Consider the following 21,022-nt stretch of genomic DNA (forward strand, 5'->3'; position numbering starts at 1 on the left):
GCAGTTGCAGGCATGCCCACATGCGCATGGCGATTTTATGACATATGCGCTTCCCCGCGCAGGTTTTAAAATCAGCACGGCCCATAGCCCGCCGAGTCACGTGCATATCTCCCAGCTTCGAGGTGCAGAGGGGTTTTAAGATCAACCGGTAATTCAAATCATCTTTCAGACTGAAACGCTTGAGTGCCTGTTAAGTAAAATATGTTTGATTGGCTCTTGTGTGGTGTCCATGATCAGATGCAGTTTTTAAAAATAGAGGGGTGTGGGCGCTGGAATCAGGCACGGCACCATGTTGTTAAGATGCTTAAGACACAATACTGCAATAGTGAGAGGCTCCGGTTACTTTGGTGGGCCTTTGCATTTTTCTATTGTAATTTAATAAATTCTCAATTTTAATTTCTCCTCAGTGATTTTTTTTAGTGAAACCATGAAGTGTTACTGTCGAAACATGGGCCATGTCGCCTCAATTCATTCTGGTTCTTGAAAGCACCTGAGCAAGCGGTATTGTTTCAGCTACTACCGTTAAAAAAAAACCAAACCTCAACCTTGTTGTCTACAAGTTAAGGAAAATGTGTTTCATAAAGATGAAGGATGTTTCTGTTTACATAACAGGCATTCAAGAGTTTCATTCTGGTTGATGATCTGAATTAGCGAGTAAGCCAGGGGTGGTGAACTCCAGTCAGAGGGCCACAAACCAGGCCAGGTTTTCAGAATAACCACAATGAATATGCATGAGATGGATCTGCATACAAAACTATCTCATGCATATTCATTGTGGGTATTCTGAAAACTGGGCCTGTTTGTGGCCCTCGAGGACCGGCGTTTGCCAGCTGTGGTGTAAGCTCTGACTTGCCTGAAGCCTGCTGCGGGCAGGAAACAGAGATTATTTTTACACGCATAACAACATCTCCCATACCAGTCTGACACCAACCAGACACCATTAACAGTTTTCCTAAATTTCATTGCTTATTTTGACATTCTTTGCACCTCTCTCTCTTTGGATATAATTCTGCACAATTAAAGACAGAAATAGGCCGATATGTTCCTCTCTTTGAATCTGACTTCCAACCCCTGATTCTCTTTTATTTGTCTTGTATGCCCGACTCCCTGGCAAGTGCACATTAAACGAAAAAAAAATTAAAAAAAATAAGAAAAACATGCCAGTGCTCGACTTTAGAAATATTTTCCCCCAAATTAAGCCAGGCCTCAGTAAGCTCTGAGAGAGAAGAGGGATTGTAGGATGACCATTTCCCAGATACACCCAATCTCCCTCAAGCTACCGCTGGGAGTGGGAATGGGCATCAGCTGTGTTGCTGACATTACCTGGCACATGCTTCAGCTTCACAAACCTCAGGACTATTCTCTGGATTACTGCTATATTCTGGTGCTGAATGCTAAGTCCCATATGTTCAGGGCCACTACTATTGGAAAAAAAACCTTCGAAAACCACCTCGCTCTGCTGAAGCCTCTATTGCATTAGTTTTCTGTGCATAGGATTGCTAATTTTTCCACAGACCAGACTGGGGATAAGAAGGATGTTCCCTCTGCTTCATCTGCATAAATTTCCAGATCCTGCCGCTCAGAACCCATATGGTGTTCGGCTTACTCTGAATTGCAGGTTGAGTGTGGGCTTGGCCCTCAGAAAGTCAACACCCCAGTATACAGATTTGCAATTAAAATACAGTAAACCTCCCATATCTAAACAGCATTAATGGCCTGCATTCAAACAATAACAACCATACATATAAAAAAAAGGCAACACAGCAAATATCACACCAGGCCCGAACAAACCAATACAACGCCTATAGAAAACACAGAACAAGCCAGGCTGCTATAGATCCCTACACTGAAATTACATGCTAGCAGGATACCTCACCTCAGTCACACAGGCATAACGCAAATACTGAATATAAAGACCATAAGGTATAAATAGAAAAATGCAGTCAAAAACTGAATTGGAAATCGTAACAAGGCAGACATAGTATGCAATGCACCATTACCATTTCTCATAAAACATCAAACAAAATAAGGGAAAGTAAATCATAATAATAAAATTATACTAATGAAATGAATATTTCAAAACAGATGACAAATAGAACATTAAAACTCATATAAAAAAGTGTTTAAATTTCCCAAACACCAATAAAACATTTCAAAACAGACTCAAATACACCCGATAATTAGAACTAAGGATTAAAACATCTTCGTCTCTTCATACCTGAGAACCTTTGATTTCCAGTCACCTTGCGATTGTCATGGATTAGTGGGGGGAAGGTGAGGGATCCACATAAACTTTCTCCTCTCTCATATACACACGTTCATTCTCTCTCACACAGAATGACACTCTCACACATGCTCTCTCACTCACCCATACTCTGACACACTCATATCCTCTCTCAAATGTTCTCAGTGACACCTACATGCGCTTTCACCGACACATGCTCTCGCACATATACACGTTCATACATGTTCTTCTCACTCAAACCCTCACCCCCTCTCACACACACAGACTCATACTGGAGCCTGCCTCTCTCCCTTGGTGTTTTTAGCTGCCAGTGGGATGGGCTCCACCGGCAGTCACTGGGCTTCTCTTTCTCTCTCCTGGTGTCTTCAGGCACACACCCCTCTACTGACTGGTCCTCAGCCTTGCTGCTCGAGTTTTACAATGTCCGGTTACCCCCTTAACTGGTCACTATACAACTAGCTGCAAAACCAGGTTGTCTGGTCAAAAACTAGACAGCTGATCATCCCATCTGTGTATCATTTTCTGTTTCAGTTCATATCAAAACTCTAACCTCCAACTGCACACTGCATGTTATCGAGAACACTGTGGTGCTTCTGTCCCTCTGCTTACCAAGCTTCTCCTCCTCTCCCCTACAAGGGAATGCCAGTGAGCTCCACCCCCTCCCCCCATGGGTGACAACTCAGGCTTGTAAAAAGGCCTCCACAGAAGGAGCCACATCAAAGGGCCCTGTCTTTTGTGTTGTGGATGTGGCCCCCTTAGGCAGAGGGGGAGTTGGTGCTACCTGCAGGGAGGAGCGCCTCAGGGATCTGTACTTGGACCGGTGCTTTTCAATTTATATATAAATGATCTGGAAAGGAATACGACGAGTGAGGTTATCAAATTTGCAGATGATACAAAATTATGCAGAGTAGTTAAATCACACGCAGATTGTGATACATTACAGGAGGACCTTGCAAGACTGGAAGATTGGGCATCCAAATGGCAGATGAAATTTAATGTGGACAAGAGCAAGGTGTTGCATATAGGGAAAAATAACCCTTGCTGTAGTTACACGATGTTAGGTTCCATATTAGGAGCTACCACCCAGGAAAAAGATCTAGGCATCATAGTGGATAATACTTTAAAATCATCGGCTCAGTGTGCTGCAGCAGTCAAAAAAGCAAACAGAATGTTAGGAATTATTAGGAAGGGAATGGTTAATAGAACGGAAAATGTCATAATGCCTCTGTATCGCTCCACGGTGAGATTGCACCTTGAAACGGTGTACAATTCTGGTCGCCGCACAATAAAGCTCTGGAATTTGTTGCCAGAGGATGTGGTTAGTGCAGTTAGTGTAGCTGGGTTCAAAAAAGGTTTGGATAAGTTCTTGGAGGAGAAGTCCATTACCTGCTATTAATCAAGTTTACTTAGGGAATGGCCACTGCTATTAATTGCATCAGTAGCATGGGATCTTCTTAGTGTTTCGGTAATTGCCAGGTTCTTGTGGCCTGGTTTGGCCACTGTTGGAAACAGGATGCTGGGCTTGATGGACCCTTGATCTGACACAGCATGGCACTTTCTTATGTTCTTATGAGCCCCGCAGGTCCCCACCATCGGCAGATGGAGCTGGCAGAAGCAGAGTCCCAACTGGAGCTTTGCCAATACCAGTCCACGTTCCCCTTATGCTGAATCTCGGGTGCTGGGGCCGGATGGTCTTAGGTGAGGGCCTCTGTGGTCGTGAGGATCCAGTGGGATGAAGTCGTAAGCAGGCCAGCTCAGAGAAAGTATTGGCTTCAGGACAAGCAGCAGACAGCAAGGTCATGTCCAGGCTGAGGTCAGATGCAGGCAGTGTTCTCGTAGGACCGTGGTTCAGGCAATGGTCTGGGCAGGCAGTGTTCGATCAGAAGCGGAAGTCAGGCAGCGTCGAGGTCCAAGCTGGGGTCAAGCCAGAGGTCCAAGCCTAAGAGACGAGAAACAAGGAAGAGGAAGGAGAACGAGGGACCACCGGGGCAAGACGAGACGCTGAAGACAGACGAAGGAAAGACGGACCATGAAGACAAATTCAGGAGACAACCAGACTGCCAACACAGGAACTCAGGAGCACGAACCAGGAATAAGATACAACAGGAATGCTGAGGCATTGCACATTTCCAGGGAAGTCGACCTTTTGCCAAGGCCTGGAGCAACAGCAGAGGTGGCCATTGAAAGGCCTCAGCAAAGATGTCATCAAGGAGGGCTTTTCCCACCGCAGTCCCTATAAATCTCCAGAAGGAGCGTGAGGTCACGCAGCGTAGAGGCTCATCGGCGGCGTCTCAGCCGCAAATCCAGGCAGCATGCTGTCTTGGGCGGTGATGCTCCCGCTGCAAACGGCGGCCGGTCACACTGGAGGAACCCCAGCGCGTCGAAACGAAGCACTTCTGAACCAACCGGCCTGGAGGTGAGCGCAGTGGTCCATGGACCAGCTAGCGTGACACTTTGTGCATTCTGTCATGCAGCCTGAGGGGAATAACATCCTGCTAGCTGTTAGATTTTAGAAGAAGTTAAATTATTTTACTTATGAGTTATTTTCTCTAAGCTGTTTAGTCATCTATTTCTTTGGTTTCTTCACATATTAATTTTATCATGGCCTTCATAAAAACATTGTCTGGGATCCTAGGTGGTATCCTTTTAAAATTCAATGTTCAACAACATTGATAACTATTAATAGCTCTGTTGATAAAGAATCATAATGGCTATTAAAAATAGGTTTACTTAAGATTTGTTCACTGAAATCAAGATCCCCCTACCTTTAGATCTTATCTCTGACCATAAGCTGCACATTTTGCGTTTGACTGAAATTTGGCTTACTGAAGGGGACTCCGTCCGTCCGCAGCAGTCATGCCTAAATGTAGATCAGCGAAGGGAGGTGGTGGGCTGGCTATTATTCCTTATGAAAAAGATATTGAAATTATTTCTTTAATCATAATCGGATAACGTTTTGGTTAAATCTGACAGAGAATATGGCAATTGTTGCCTTGGACTGAGGTGGAGTTGGCGCAACCTGCAGGGAGGAGCCCTGCAGGACCCCACTGTGGGCTGTGGCAGAGGCCCAACTGGACCTTCACATATACCACTTCCCCCTTAGGTTCAGCTCTCGGGTGCTAGGGACGGCAGGACTTAGGACCGGGCCTCTGCTGTCGAGGTGAAGATCCGTCGAGGAGGTTGAGTCACAGGCCAGGGTTCCAGGCAGGTAGAATACAGACGGAGACAGAGTAAGGCAGCGATCGGGGCAGGCAGCAAACAAACAGAGTCAAGGTTCAGGCAGAGGTCGGCGGCAGGTGTAGTTCAGTCAGAGTCAAAAGTACCAAGCCGAAGACAAACCAGAGATCCATCTGAGGGAAACGCAGGGCGAAAAGGCAGGCAGGGAGGAAGACACTGAAGACTGAAAGCAAGGGACTGAAGACTGACTCCACGGAGATGAAGGAAAACAGAAGGCAAGGAACTCAGGAACACAGACCAGCATTGACAAGATGAGGACCAGCAATGCAGGAACAAAGGAGCAACCAGGACCACAGGAACTTGCAGAGGCAACTTGCTTTACCAAACAGGTAGTCGACCTACTACAGAGGCGTGGGTTGCTGGGCATGAGGCCCTTTAAGGGCTGCTGGCAGTGAAGTCAGCACTGGGCGCCGTGGGGGGGGGGGGGGGGATTTCCCACCATGGGCCCTTTAAATCCCAGCCAGATGCACTCATGCCTAGGGGAGGCACAGAGTGAAGTTGGCGGCTTTCTGCCGCAGGCCATGTTGGGCCTGCAGGAGCGCAACGGTTGGCCATGTCACGACTTGGGAGGTCTTCCTCAGCATTGGGGCTGGAGATAAGAGCCGCTATCTGCGGCCTTGCCCTGTGGACCGCCAAATGCAACAGTAATTTTGCTCATTTATTGTTCACCTGTTTATGGTTCAATATCTGTTGAGGAAATTATTGAATTCATTTCAGATACTCTTAACATTTTCCAATTTGTCTTGAGGGATTTCAATGTATATGTTGATGATCCCAAATCTAAACATGGCAAAAGAATTTTTGTTGTCTATTAAAATTATGGATTTCTACTAACATGCTGAAGTACAAATGCACAAAGTTGGTTATATATTAGTCTTTATTTTTACTATAGGCTCTAGTGTGCCTCTGAACAATTCGTCCGCTTCCTCCTCGGCAGATCATTTGTTAATTACTATACACAAGTATCTGATGATACATCCAGCAAGCACCCAATCGGAGTTAGAAATACAAAAACTTATCTGGATGCCTTAGCTGCTCACTCCGCAATGTTCCCTTCTAACTTTGAGGCCCTTCCACGAGAACACCAGCTGGATACCTGGAAGTCTATCCCGAAAGCAGCGCTTGACAAGAAGGTCCCTCGCCAACCTTGAAGAAGAGTTCTCCTTGCTACCATTCAGGCTTGGCTACACTGAAAAAGCACAATAGACTACCTGAGAGGAAGTGGCAGAAAACAAAAACGCCTGTAAAATTTACATCTTTGGTTGAATTACTCTCTCCCGCTATAAAAAGCTGCTGTTAAAGCCACTGAAAAGAACTATTATAGGAACAAGCTTATGAAGGCTGCAAACCCTCATTAGCTTTTTAAAATTGTTACGAACCTTAAGAACTAAATGTAACTCGTGACAATTGTCCTGATGATCTGACAGCAGACAAGATGGGCAATTATTCTGAAAAGAAGGTTGCCAATATTCAAAAGGAGTTTCAGGCTGATGTGGTACTGATCTGAAGGTCCTGGATAATAATATCTTGATTCAGGATTTTCCGGATACTGATTCAGCTACGTCTTCATTTAACAACAAGTTTACTTTCTTTAATCCAGTTTTAGAAGCAGACATTCAAAATGTTTTGTTGATATGAAGTCTTCTCTCTCTGTTCTAGACCCTATGCCCACTAAATTTATTCAAAAGCCTGAGCAGGGATTGACGCCTTTTCTCCACGTAGTAGACTATATTTGGAAGAATATTTCGGTTTCTGAAGGATTAAGAGAGAGACTATTGTCCATCCATTTATTAGAAAAGATCTTGACCCATTGAACTCTAATTGTTATAGGTCAGTTTCTAATCTACTTTTCATTTCTGAGGTTTTAGAGAAAATGATAAACCAACATTTTATGAATTTCCCTGACAAAATTCATGCTCTTCATCCAAGGCAATCAAGATTTAGAAAAGGTTATAATACAGAATCAGCCCTGATTGATGACCAACGAGACCAGGGTTACAGCAGAAACAGGAAAGGATGCTCTCTTCTGAATGTGAGTGTTAATCATTTGCTACTGCTTCAACGTTTGGCCAGTCTTGATACTGATGGTCCTGTCTGGAGTGGTTTAGATAATTTTTGTCTAACTGAATGTTTAAAGTCAAGTGGGAAAGATCACGTGATGCTGTGAGCAGGTAAGGATGTGGATTCCTTTCGCTCTGGGTGCCACTGCAGCACACCAGATTCCAGGCTGCACTAAATTGGCTTCTGTATGACCTCACTCCAGTGCTTTTAGTGTGGTTATAGCCTTCCAAATCACACAAAAAAAAATGATAAGGAAAAGGGTAAGCAGGCCAACTCTAAAATGACGGATGGGGGCCTTAGAATTTGAGAGCAGTCCGCCCAGCGAAATCACCTTCCAGAGCTCACTGCTGCTTAAGTGGCAACCTTAAGACTCACAATTTGAAAGTCAGAAGAGGTGAACACTACCTTGGTGAGCTTTGATCAAAGAGCAATGGCAATCGAGAAAAAGTGGCTGATCTGTGTGACTATTTTTAAAACCACAACGGAGGATGTAGTGAAATTAAAAGGAACTGTAGTACAACTAGAAGACAAAAGTTGAAGATCTTGAGAAGAGACCTGGGCGTAATAATTTTCGCTTCATTGGCTTACCAGAATTGATATAGAAGGTAGAGGTGCAAAGCTTTAACGAGACCCCATGCTAGGCCAATATTGGATTGAAAGGATGTATATGGTCTGGGCCGCCTAGAGGCCAAGAGTCAAAGGCTCAGGACAGCAATCGATCGTATCTCTAATTTCTCTCATAAGGTTTTTCTCCTGAAGTCACTGAGAAAGGGTAAACAATGCCATTGAGAAAACTAAAACATTTCTAGTGTTTCAGAATTATTCAGCATGTGTGACAGCTAAATGCCATGAGTGTGTGCCTATCCGCACCAAATTGCAGGTGAAATATATCTACCTGTATCCTGCTCATTTGAGAGAGTTCTACAGTGGTGAAACTCTCTGGCTGCACACGCGAGCCGAAGCAGAGACGTGCGTGGAGGGGCTGAGGAAGGCACATTCCTGAAGAGAGGCCGGGAGCGGGCTACATCGGACGCATTTATACCCAGAATGGCTTAGTTTTAACCTTGATTGTTACAAGATTTTTCAGGGTTCTTTTTCCAATTCTAGTGTCAGCGTTTGTAATGGTTTTACCTGAGATCCTTTGAAGCTCTGCTAACGTGACCTGCCACAGGGTCAGGGTTTGTTACGTACTCAGCGGTCGCCTTTGAGGAAAAAAGAATTGCCCTGCTTATTCACCCTCCAGTGATATGGGATCTCAGTGTCTCTTGTTTTTCTGCCATATCTTATGGCCTTGATGCTTTCTGAGAGGGGGGGGGGGGGGGGGTGTCAGCTCGTTCCCCGACCAGCGTATTTATTTTGGACAACGTAACTTGACATTGCGCAGTTTGCTGCTGCCGTATCTCGATGAGGGTTTCTGCATCAGCGACTCATGAAAGCAGCAAGCCACGGCTCAGGATCCCTGTGGTTTCTCGGCTCTCCGAGGTTGCGTTCTTTTCCTGCCTCTCCCTGGTCTCCTGGAGGGACTTGGTCTTCCATTCCCTGGGCCTTGGGGTTGATTGCTTTCTCCCCTGGGAGCTGTCCACAGAGTATCAGAACAGGGAATGGCACCCTTCATATCTAAACTGAGGGCTGAGGGAGAGCGATGCACGTCCGAAGCAGTGGGAGCAGGTCTAGGCTAGGGGGGCTGAGCCTCATCAGCACCGGATACCGTACCCGGCAGGTATAAAATATTTCTTTAGGACCTAAAGGCAGGAGCGATCTGAAAACCGTTACGTGGAATGTTAGAGGCACAGATTCTGCAGTTAAAAAACGACAGAAGATCCTGTGCGCCTTAAAATCAAAAGAAAGATTTAAAAAACTGCCTCATCTGACCTAGAACATCAGAAATTAAAATCTGATGGGACAGAGAGGTGACCTATGCGTCCGGTACTGCAGTTCCGTTTCATAAATCTATCTCAGGGGAACTTAAGCAGGTGTTTCGCGACTCGGAGAGAAGAGCTTTTAAATACTGGATCTATGGCTGTTTGCGCACCCCACAGTGCTGGGCAATATCCATGTGCCTAATAACTAGAATCACACTTTTTTTTTTTTTTTTTTCACCATCGAGAATACCAACTTCTGACTCTGTCCTTCTTGACTGGTGGGGCCCTTAATTTTGAATGTTATCTTCTTTTGGACAGATCCCAGGTTGGCAATGAAGGAGAAAGGAATTTTGGGTCTGCCAGACATTTGGAGAACCCTGCATCCCTTGGAAAGAGAGAGACTGCACGCAGGTATCTCAAGCGTGTTCCTCTCCCTCACGGACAGATCACGCCTCCTTTTCTAAAGTGTGGGTCAGTATCAGGGAAACTGAAATTGCAGATCATGCGCCACTGAAATCACTTAAACCCTAAAGAGCACAAACCCACCCACTAAAAGTCCATTAATACCTCAGGGCTCCTACAGAGCCTTTGGATAGCCTGAGCTGAACTTGGGGGAGGGGGAGCCCCTCTCTAAACCATAAGCCTGGGCTTCCCAAACCCATCCTGGGGACCCCACAGCCAATCGGGTTTTCAGGATGTCCACAATGAATATGCATAAAAGATAAATTTGCATATACGGAGTCTCCATGGTATGCAAATGTATCTCATGTATATATTCACTGTGGATATCCTGAAAACCCGACTGGCTGTGGGGTCCCCAGGACAGGTTTGGGAAGCCCCTGCTGTGAGCTTTCCTGAGCTCCACAAAAATAAATAGGATATTATCCTCCTTTATGGGTTGTACCACTTGGATCAATCCCGTCTGAGCCCTAGAAGGAAAAAAAAAAAACCTTAGCCCGGGTTCCAGGAGGACTGCAGATTTCCTACAATGGGTAAAGCTACATTTAAACATGTTTGTGAGAGATGTCCAGATCACCCGCAGAAGACAAACTCTGGTATGCACCTATTTTGGCATGCAACGTAAAACAGACGTAAAAATGCAATTTCGAAAAATAAATCAACATAGTAAAAAAGAAATATATAACCAGTCTGTAATGAGACAAAGCAAAAACACACAACCAGTTTACATTTCTGTAAATTGGGTAAGCCACGATACCCTCCCAGCTTCCAGTGTCTCCATAACCAGGAAAGAGCCAATGTCAGCCTAGCCGCTTCCATAAGCAGCACAGCAGGAGCCGCTCCACGTGCTTAATCTTTCCAATAAAAACCACAGGGGAGTAACTGCAACATATAAAGCCACTTCAGCCACAGCATCAGCTTAAAAAAAAAAAGTTTGAACTTCCCACCAATGGCAAAATGGAGCGTCCGCCACGGAGTTAGACGTTGCAGTATCCTGCAAGAGCAAGATTAGGCAAGCAAAGAAGAAAGACAAAAGATTTCACTCCTGAGGGAATCTGCTCACAAATACCTCTGGGATAAACTTCAACAAATTAACCTGTCCTGATAGAGGACTGGCAAACTCAACGAAGGAAAAAAAAAATGCCTACACAGCGCTTCAACAATATCCCAGAGCGGGCTTCAGAAAAAAACGCTACTGAAGAGGCGGCTTGCTGGACACCATTCATAAATGCACCGTTACTTCAAACGCCTCCCCAAAAAAAAAATAAAACGGAGGGTCCCGCTCACAAAAACGTCCCACTTAGCTTCATAAAAACGAGGCTGCATCAGGGGAAGCTGCAAGGCAAACCAGAATCATCTTCCTATCTCATAAAGCAACAAAGACCTATAAAGTAAGAAAGGAGCAAGACTGAAGGTTTTGTATTTTTTCTCTCTCTGATGTAAACCGCACATTATTTTTTTTAACACTGGAGGGGGGGGGGGGGGAATATCAAATATTTACATAAACTGAAATTCATCTCCCTGCTACCCCCACTTCAGGCTGCTTCATCTCTGTTCTCCTGTTATATGAATCCAATAATTGCTCCCATACTAACAAGTTCTCCTTAATATTGCTGGTAACTGTTACGAGCGCGAGGAGCGCGGTCGCCTCTAAAGCAGGTATAGCGAGCCCTTGGGCCACGGCGGAACTCAGGGAGGAGCCCCAAGCCACACCGTGGGAGGTGAGCTGGTGCGAGCATGGAGAACCAGGCAAGGCATGGCTGAAGCAGGAATAGAGAACAGGGTCTGACCCTCAGCCGGACCTGCAGGCCCAAGTCAACCAACAACGCAATGTTGATTGATGAACGGTCCTCCGACTGTTCCAAGCCCTTTCAGACCTGCCCCTGGGTAACGGCATAGGATGGCAGGCCGGACCAAGGACGAGGGCAGAGTCCTTGGAACACAGAAGACATCACAGACGAGAGCAAAGACATCATAGACTAGGGCTGAAGTAAAGACATCACAGACGAGAGCTGGGAAGGAAGACATTGGTACTGTCTCTCAGGGCGCACTACTCAGCCCACCTATATGGGCGGACCCAATGGGCTGGTCACGGACCACCCTGTCCCACTACACACCCTACACAGCCCAGAAGGCTGGTTGCGGACCACGCTGAGAACAGGACAAGCGCAGGGAAGAAGCAGGTTACTGCACTCCTGGCAGTCTGAAGCATTAGGAACAGGAACAAACATCTAGGAACTCTGGAACCAACATCAAGGAAACAGGCAGAGACACAGGACTGTGAACCATCAAGACAAGCAAGACCACGGAGGACCTGGATCAGGCAGCGGACACAGGCAACTGTGGAAGCCAATCCAAAGAGGAATGGAAGCGAAGGTCCTTTTATACTGCTGTATGCAGGCAACTCCCTGGGAGGAGTTCACCTGGACCGCCCTTCGCTGGCCCTATAACTGAGGTGGAGTGCCGCGGACCGGCCCTAGGGAGAGGGCGTGGCCCGAACCAGGAAGTCCAAGCAGAGCCAAGCAAGCCTCAGGCAGGCCCTAAGCACATTGAGGCCTCCCAGGCCCTGGAGCAAATTCTGGATAGTACGCAGGCGAGGCCCTGGCTTCGGAGCGGCCTCCAGAAGAAAAAGTAAGATGCCTCCTGTGGTGCAGCAACAGGAGGGATCGTAACAGGTAACCATCATAAAAAGGTAGGCTTTGTGCACCCTGCTGCCACCTGGCTTATCTTCCTAAATTATTATTAGTTATTTATTGTTTATTTTAAAATCTCATATACCGCAAAATCCAAAAATATATTTTTCAGTGCAGTTTACAACATCGCACACATAAAATATCTAATAACAGCTTAAAACAATACATACAAAACCAACACAAAAAAGCTTCATTAGAACAATCTTAATCTGTCATCTGAATTCCTTACTGTTCTTCTCTTTTCTTCAAAATTGAGCAGCTCGTAGGGAGGCATTTATCAAACTAAAATGGTTTCTCAAACTGATAACCCAGGAGGCGAGAATGCTCTGGGCACAAGCAATAATCTGAAAGCTCTGTCATCTAGTCCCAGGCCCTCGAAGCCTTAAGCATCTCGCTTCCAATTTCCACTAATGAAACAGCACAGGGCTGGGTCCTAAGAGAGCTCCCCTTGGTGGTTGGACAGGTGACAGATCATCCTGAACTCCCCTGCTTCTGTTATGGGGTGCAGGCCCGACGGCAAAATCTGAAATTCCTTATTAGTCTCGGTGGGAAGGGGCTATTGGTTCTGTCCCATCTGTGACTCTTGACTTCACTTCCTCCTAATGAAGACCCCCCCCCCCCCCCCCCCTGCTGCACCACCATCCGGACACCATCACTGGCTTTCTTTCATCCTCCCCTCCCCCATGACCACCTCTATTTCTTTCACCACCCCATCACCACCTCTGGTTCCCCTCCCCCCAAAAGCCCTCTTCTGCCTTTCCTCCACACACACACACGACCGTCTCTCTCATATACCTTCTTAACCCACCTCTCTCTCTTACAAAAACCTCTGGTCCTCTTCCACCTACTGTGGAACACCTGGCAGCACGGAACTCGTGCAGGAAAAAGTCAGCCCAAAACCGCACTGTTGGTTTCAGGGCGATGTGTGGTGGAAGGACCTGGCATTCGGCTCCTCCTCGTGTTTTTCTCCAGCATCCAACCCTCTCCCAACATCCACCTCCTTTCTTGTTTGTCCCCCAAGGTATCACCCTTTCCTATCTCCCCCAAAGTTCATCCCCTCTTGCACTGTCCTGCTATCAAAATTTTACCCCCTCTTCCAGCATTCGGCTCCATTCTCTCCCGTAAATCACTCCTAGGAGTCACGTTTTGCCTCATCTGTGCTCTGAACGGCTCCTTCTTCCTCACTTCTTGCCATCGGCTAAGTCCTCAGCCTGGGGGGACCCGGGAAGCTGCAGGCCCGTTGCTGTGTCTGCCTCCTTCTGTCCCATCCACTGCCTCTTCCTGTGGCACAGGAAGGGGTTGGGAGCTGTGGCTTCTCTCTGCTCTGCTGTGCCGTTTGCTTCAGCCTCTCCTCGTCCTATCTGTGGCAACCAGGAGGCCACAAATATTTGGGCCACTCCCTACCAGTTCCAATTGAGGTAAGCAGCCGAATTACTGGCTCTTTTAGTCTACTTGGTCTGCAGGTGCCCCCTGACACGATCTGTACAACTGCATGCGTATTGCAGTACCTGCAGTTATCCTCCATTAAATAACCAGCACGGTCCTCTCGCCACTGGCAAGACCGGACTGTAACCCCCCAAAATACAGATTCCCACTAGGATTGCTACTGCCTCGCTGTACCCCACTAGCACGTCCCAGCACCGCTCCCTGATCTTCCCATAGGTCTGCCGGCCATCTTCGTTAGCAATCACAGGTTAATATCTTTCTTACCCCATTCTAATGAATTATTCTCCGCTATATTACGCCTTTCAAGAGCCCGCTGTAGCTTAGCCAAGAGTTAGGACCACAGATAACATCCAAGTATTTAAAACAAGTCGCTACACTTTTCCAGTACTTTTCAATCAATTATACGGGCTGTTACTCTAAAAGCCGCCATCCAGTTTGTGATAACTGTAACTGGCACACTGTCAATTCATCCCTGGAGCAGTCACCCTCAGACCCATCTCCTTTTCTTGGTAATAATCTAAATATTAATCAATATATTTGTTTTTCAGAATCCTTTCCCTTATTGTAGCTGGACCTCCTCACGAGCTGGTGGTGCAGATTTACTCCGCAAGACCCAGCCTTTTGTTGTCTCTTTGGGCCCTGGTCACCTGCTTATTCCCTCCTCTCTCCTCCCCTGTCCCCCATCCTGGCTGCCCAAGGCTGTGCTTTAACTTCTTGTTGATTTTGTGCTCCTCTGCATGCCAGCTTCTTCAAGGAATTTGTTGATCGCTATGACCATATCCTCCGAGCCCGCTTCTTGGTCTCTTGCCGTACTTCTGAGCTCGTTTGCCCTACCTTGTTATGCTCCGTCCCCATCTCGCCCCCTTCTGATGTACAAGCTGCCTTCCTCACCAACCACACGCAGCTTCCCCCACCGGCTCCCTCTCTCTGCCTGCATCTACTCCCCACCCTCTCCCAACCCTGCAACGTCTGAGTGTTTATCTCTGCCTGCGCTGTAGTGATCCTGTCTCTCTCTGCACGTGAAGCTGTACCGGAAGGTCTCAATATGAGGTCCTGCAGATGCTCCACACCATGAACAGCCTCTAGTGCTCTCACCTGGGTCCAGCAGGTCCTTGAACTGCTGCTCACCATGGGGAGGAGGTTTACTCTATCTGCAGGATCTCAGCTTACTGTAGATCTTTCTTTTTTTTTTTTTACTTGTCACGTAGCCTCCTGTGGTAGCTGTGGTTTCTTTGTTTTCTTCCTTCTTTCACTGCTCTCCATCTTTCCGATCTCCCTTGCTGCTTGCCATTGTGGGCCTATAAGCTCTCACGCCACCTTTCCTTTATTTACCTCTCCTCTCCACCCACCCTCAGACTTTGCTGTCCGTATTCTCTCTGCTAGGATCTCCTCCTGCTCTTCTTGGAAACTATTCTACCTGCAGCTCCGCTGGCCGCTGACCACAGTACTCTTACAGATCCTGGTCTCCTGTCAGCCATGTCAAAAAAGCAACACCTTCCCTGAGATGCACATGCCAGGAGGGGAAAAAAAAACACACCCCAGGCTGCTGGGGCCGTCAACACTTTTACAGTAAGCTGCCTGTCCTGGCTGGCTCACAACCCTGATGATTAATGTCAACTGCTCCAGCACCACAGACACCCTTTCAGAATCCAATTCTTAGTTGCCCACCCTCCGGAACAATCATCTGTCGCAGTGCGGACAGCACTATATGTGCCACCCTGAGATCCTCACTTTCACTGTCCACCATTTGAGGCTTCAGCCTTAGGTGCTCTCTGCCATCTGATGCCCGACGACCTGTGCCGCCTTCACAGCTGCTCAGCCCCAAGGTACAGCAGAAAGGTCTCGAGTGCCAGCACCAGAACAGGAGAGGCAGTAGGAGTGAGTAGCCCTTTAGTGCTCTTATCCTACTTATGTTGCTCTGCTCCCACTCAGGCTTATGTTTGAAGATGGCCATTTGTCTGGCTGCCGGCAGTAGATTCTCTGCTGCCCCTTGCTGCTGGGGCCAGCTCCATCTTACCTCTGCTGCTGCCGCCGAGAAGCTATCATTTATCCCCCCAAAATAAACATTGCATGCCTTTTATCAGCCACGTCGAGGCACTTCCCAAATATGTCAAATCATGCCACTTCCAAATGAAGAACATTCAGGACGAGAGGTGTGGATGGGTCTCGTACAGCGCACACACACACACCCCTCCTTTGGTAGGCTGCTGTGAGCCTGCACTCTCATTTCCCGTGGCTCGGAAGGCAGGGCCCTGATGTCTCCAGTGCTTGTGGTCAGATGGCTGCCCGAGACATCTGCATCTCCTCAGATTATGAGGCAAGCAGCAGTGACGTACTTTGTTATTATCGGCCACCTGTCCCTCCCTCCCCAGCTGGGCCCACAGAGTTCCTGCTTCTGCCAATCTAAATAGGCACTCAAAAAGCTGAGTCACAGGTCCAGACTGACATTACATCAACAACCCCTCATAGTATCATCCACCCTGATGACACTGCCCCTCACGCCAGCCTTATAACAGCATGCTCCTACAACCTAAATGTATTCACTGCACCACCGCATTAACCGTTTGCCTCACGGAGCCGTCTCGAGGCCTGGCCCCGTGTTTACCAGCTGTGCTCTGGGGACCACACAGTGACATGTGCAGGATGTGCCGTGACAGACCAGAACCAAGTAGTTTTCCCATCACTCCTTCCCCCACAGGGAGCCTCAGACCCTGGGGTCTTTTGTTCCCTCTGGCCAGCACAGCCTGCAGCTTCAGTCTCAAAGGGAACCTTTACTACCATTTCCCAGCACACACTGCTGTCCCAGTGTTGGCGGGTGCCGAGAGTGGTCGGAAAACTGGCCCTGCAGCACCAGGACTAGGGAGAACTAACCCTGCCACAAAGTGGAGGGTCTGACCCTTCCCTAAAAAGTGGGAGAAGATGAGAAGGGCCCACCTGTTCCCAAGAGTGAAGAAGGCAAGATGATGAGGGGTCCAATTCTTGAAAAAAAGAGAGGGAGTCCCAGAAGGGAGAAGGGGATGAGCAGAAGTTTGGTCTTTGCCTGCAGGAGAATTAATGCAAACCCAAAGTGGGGGCCCAGCCCTTCTCTGGGAAGGAGTACCTAAGGAGTTCTCTGCAGATACTGATCTCGCTCTGAAGAATTTATGGTACACCTTAAAATTATCTGCAAGAGGATTTAAATCCAGCACCCTCTCCCCCTGGAGATAAGCACCCCCAGTATTTGGAAAAGAGGCCACCAGGCAGGAACTGGAAGCCTCCACTGGGAGCTGCAAGCTGCGTGTGACACCCTGCCAGCAAAGCCGGAAGGAAGCCACCCAGAGAGGCCATTCCCAAAACTCTTAGTCACGGGCCTGCAGCCACTGCCAGCTCCAGCTGTCACCCGGCAGAGCCGCCCTGGTGCCTGCGAACCTTTCTCCCTTACAGCTCGTGCCCCCTCTATACCACCATCAGCACCAGCAGAGCCTGCGGCTGCCAGCCCCCACCCATTTTAAGGTTACTATGGAAACCTGGGGAACCAGTGTCCCGAGGCAGGTTTGGGCTTTCAGACCCCCCGGAAGGGGGGGGGGCACAGAAGGGCGACAAATTAAATGCGTGGACCTTTTCAGATTCAGATAACTTTATTGGCATCACAATCTCACCAGGGTTGCCAAAGTCATATACAGAACGATTAAAATAAAAAGGGCTCTGTAAAGTCAGCCCTGCTCATCCTCACCAGGGGGGCTCACGAGGGCCGGCAATCACAGCTCTTACCAGGACCCCACAGGCACAGATAGTTTGGGGGAAGGGGACGAGAGAGGGACGACAAGCCGTGGATGGTTTCAAGAGCCTCAGTAAAAAGTTAGCGCTGCGCATAATGAGAAGCGGGGAAGGGATCCGGGAAGGATGACTCCGGATTCCTCAGGAACCAGCAGGAAAGCGGATCGGCACCCACCCCCTACGAATAAAGCTCAGCGGCGAGAAGCGGGGGCTCCTCCGGGGGCCTCTGCGATCCCGGGGTCCCTCCGTCTCTCTCGCTCTCTCATCCCAGGAGTCTCTCGGGCAGGAGGGGGCGGCTGTCACTCGTGCAGCCCCAGGATGTAAACAGCAAACGCCGACTCCCTCCCTCCCTCCTCCCCTGTTTACCTCCACTTTGAATTTCATCTGCGCAACATGAGCTGGAATGCGGACATCCAGGAGCCATGTGGCAGGAGCCCAGAAACCTCCGCTTAGCAACCAGAACATGAGGGCACAGCTCCCCGATTCCTCCCAGAAATACCACCGGCAGGGCTGGGGGCTGTAATGGGGGGGGGGGGGGGGGGGGGCAGTGACAGCGGCTCCCTCCGTAAGGTCACCCCCACCCACAGAATGATCCCGGGCACCCTCGGCATTTATTCTGCTTCTCCGCGCCTAAAGGCCCCCCAAACAGGCGCGTGCTGGGCAGGGGTCCCGGGAACTCACCGCTTTGTGACGTCCGCGGGGACAGGTGCAGCCTCGCGCTCTCTCGCTGGACTCCTGCGCTCCTCTCTCCGGGGCTCTTTCGTTATATCCTGGCCATCATGTGACACCGAGAGGCTGCTCCGTGCGATCTTAAAGGGGACTCCCCCCCCCCCCTGGACTCTCGGGGCGGCAGCAGCAGGACCGGCAACAGCTACTGGGGAGGCACAGGGAGCAGCCGCGGGAATAAAGCAGCAAGGAACGAGGCAGAGCCATCCTCGGGAAGGGGGCGAATCAGTGAATTCTTCGGGCTCTGTGCTGCCATGGCAGCCCTGTCCCCGACCTCGGACATCGGTTGGGAGCTCCACGGGGGAACCGTGCCAGGAGCAGCGGGGCATATTAGCACCGCCCTGATGCGGGAGGTCGTTTCTTTTCCCCTTCCTCAAGAGAAGGCTTTTCGGGAAGGGGTGGGGGGGGCGCTTTGCCTGAATCGCTCCAGGTCTCACACCCTTCTCGGCTCAGCCCAGATGAAAGGTATTAGCAGGTGCACCGGCAGCAAGGGCAGAAGGCGGGAACCACGGAGGCGAGAGAATCGGGTGCCCTTCTGCAGTGCACGCCCAGCTGTCAAACAAGTGAAAGAGGGCTTCTCTTTAATGCGCAGAGAGCCCCTCGCTTAGCCAAAAACCTCAGCCCAGCGTTAGCCCACTCAACCTCCTAGGAAGACCTGACTTCCTCTTCTCCGGGCATCAAGCCCTCCTTCCCAGGCCCCGGGTTTTCCCTTTTGAAGTCCTAAGGACTGCCCAGTCCATGGGAAGAAAACACAGCAGCTCCTCCTAAATGTGGCCGGTCCAACTTTAACACTGGCACACTGATTCCTGCTTCTCTTTCAACCCTCCTTCCACTTTTTCTCGGCCCCTCAAATAACTACCCCAGGCTATTTACATCAAATTAACAACTTTTATTTATATTAACATAATATTTACAAGTGGACAAATAGGCCACAGCTTCTGCAACTACACATTAAACATTGTGGACAGCGCTACCCAACCAAGGACCTCTACAAAACCTCTACAAAAATATAATAAAAACCCATCTAGAACCTTGTCATATCATTCCATAACAGCAGTAACTCTTAGGACTCAAATAGCAGCAACCTTATCTATCTTTGCCTAGGGGACCATTAACGCAAACCCAAAGTGGGGGCCTGAATCGCTCCAGGTCTCACAGGCAGCAAGGCAAACATCACACCAGGCCCTAGAACACTAAAACACCACCTACTGGGCAAACAAGCTAAATTACTACAAATCCCTACAGAGAAACTACAAACTGGCTGAAATACTGCACCTCTGTCACACATGCACAACACAGACAGAATAAGAAACTATAAATTAGAAACAGAAACATGCAGACAAGACTGAAATGGAAAACCCAAGAAACTAGATTCTGTGAACAGCAGAGTACTGAAGAAGTAAAATACAAATATATAAGAAAGCAAATGTTGCTTACCTGTAACAGGTGTTCTCACAGGACAGCAGGATGTCAGTCCTCACATATGGGTGACATCATCAGCATGGAGCCCAATCACAGAACACTTTTGTCAAAGTTTCTAGAACTTTGACTGGCACCTACTGGGCATGCCCAGCATGGCACTAACCCTGCAGCCAGCAGGGGTCCCTCTTCAGTCTTGTTTAAAGCTACAGGAAGTGCCAAAAAATAAAATAAGAAAATGAACCCAACACCGCGGGGTGGCGGGCGGGTTTCGTGAGGACTAACATCCTGCTGTCCTGTGAGAACACCTGTTACAGGTAAGCAACATTTGCTTTCTCACAGGACAAGCAGGATGGTATCCTCACATATGGGTGAGTACCGAGCTGAGGATGTCCAAGAAATTTATTTATTTATTTATTTATTTATAGTTTTTATATACCGGGAGTTCCTGTATACAATACATATCACTCCGGTTCACAATTAACAGAAGAACTACTGCCGGGGGGCAGTTTACATGGAACAAATCTTGGAACAAGTAAGAACAGTTGATCTAAATAAATAGGAAAAAACAAAACTAAGCTCACTTTAAGTAAATAAATAGGCAATAGATAGTCTTGATTAAATAAGGCAGAAAAACCGTACATTAAAACCAAAGGACAGGGTTGTTAAATCTTCTAGTTCTTAGCTCTCAGGGAATGCTTGCAGGAAGAGCCAAGTCTTGAGTTTTGCCTTAAAGGTAATATGGCACGGCTCAAGGCGGAGGTCTGGTGGTAGAGAATTCCAGAGAGATGGGCCCGCAGTTGATAGAACGCATTTTCTCAGGGAGGATTTTGCAGGCTGGGTAATCAATCTGTTTTGGTATGCTCTTCTAGTCGGCTTATCCGAAGTATGAATTTGTAGCTTGAAGGTTAAGTTGAGTGGGGATATGTTATGTAGGGCCTTATGAATCATCATGCTGCTTTTGAACTGTATCCTGTATTTAATGGGGAGCCAGTGGAGGTGCTGGAGGATTGGGGTGATGTGGTCTTTTTTTTTAGCGTTGGTGAGAATTCTTGCTGTGGCATTTAGGACCATCTGGAGAGGTTTGGTAGAGCATGCGGGGAGTCCCAGCAGAAGTG

General features: G+C 48.2%; 1 long non-coding RNA gene across 1 annotated transcript in view; it reads right to left on the reverse strand.

Moving 5' to 3' along the window:
• Positions 1 to 18,770, reverse strand: part of LOC115099648 — a 266,836-nt gene extending 248,066 nt beyond the window's left edge. Inside the window, exon 1 of the long non-coding RNA XR_003858832.1 lies at positions 18,441 to 18,770. This is a non-coding gene — a long non-coding RNA (uncharacterized LOC115099648). The remainder of the gene's footprint in view (positions 1 to 18,440) is intronic.
• Positions 18,771 to 21,022: the final 2,252 nt, after the last annotated feature.

The sequence above is a fragment of the Rhinatrema bivittatum genome, chromosome 9 (genome assembly GCF_901001135.1).
Source record: "Rhinatrema bivittatum chromosome 9, aRhiBiv1.1, whole genome shotgun sequence".
In the NCBI taxonomy this organism is placed as follows: domain Eukaryota; kingdom Metazoa; phylum Chordata; class Amphibia; order Gymnophiona; family Rhinatrematidae; genus Rhinatrema; species Rhinatrema bivittatum.